This window comes from Apis dorsata, unplaced genomic scaffold (assembly GCF_000469605.1).
Source record: "Apis dorsata unplaced genomic scaffold, Apis dorsata 1.3 scaffold_889, whole genome shotgun sequence".
NCBI lineage: Eukaryota > Metazoa > Arthropoda > Insecta > Hymenoptera > Apidae > Apis > Apis dorsata.
The window spans coordinates 43,256-43,954 of NW_006264005.1; the positions used below are offsets into that span (position 1 = coordinate 43,256).

At 54.6% G+C, this 699-nt stretch overlaps 1 long non-coding RNA gene across 1 annotated transcript in view; it reads right to left on the reverse strand.

Annotated features, from left to right (window-relative positions):
- Window positions 1–699, reverse strand: part of LOC102670827 — a 19,604-nt gene that overhangs the window by 1,130 nt on the left and 17,775 nt on the right. The window lies entirely within an intron of this gene.

The following is a 699-nucleotide window of genomic DNA, read 5'->3' on the forward strand; positions in this document are numbered from 1 at the left end:
ACTCCCTGCTTTTTCTTTCCCTGCGTTTTCCCTCGAGAGAGAGAGACGCGCTCACGCACCGCCGAGGAAAACACCGCGTCTCATTTTCGTTGATTCGTTTCCTTCGGATTCCGTTTTCTTCGGTATTCGTCTTTTCCCGTCACTCCCCCTTGTTCTCTCTCGCGTGTTTCACCGGCGCACAGGCGAGAGGGAGATGAAGCGACACACGCACACGCACCACTTGCCCAGGCCTCGACGTTTGATCCGGCTCCGGATATGCGACGTTCGTCGAGTTGCATTGGGTCGCGCTGCGCTCCCGTAACTGCATCCGCGTCGGACGGTGCGGCTTGCGCGCTAGGAGCGCCGCCATCCAACCACCCCACCATCTTCGTCCCACCACCACCGCCCGACAACACCACCGCTATCCTCCTCACCACCGACTCGCGCCACTACTACATTACTACTACTACTACTACTACTACTACTACTATTACTACTACTACTCTACTACTACTACTACTACTATTATACACACCACTACCTTTCCACTATGCGTTACCAATACACGTCACTTTCTTCTACTCTACGCCACCACTACCATACCACGTTGCAACCACGATCCCTCTTCTCACTGTCGATCTCGTATACTCGTAATCGTGCCTCGTAGTCGGCCTCCTAGTCATCGTCGTCGTCGTCGTCGTCATCATCGTCGTCGTCGTC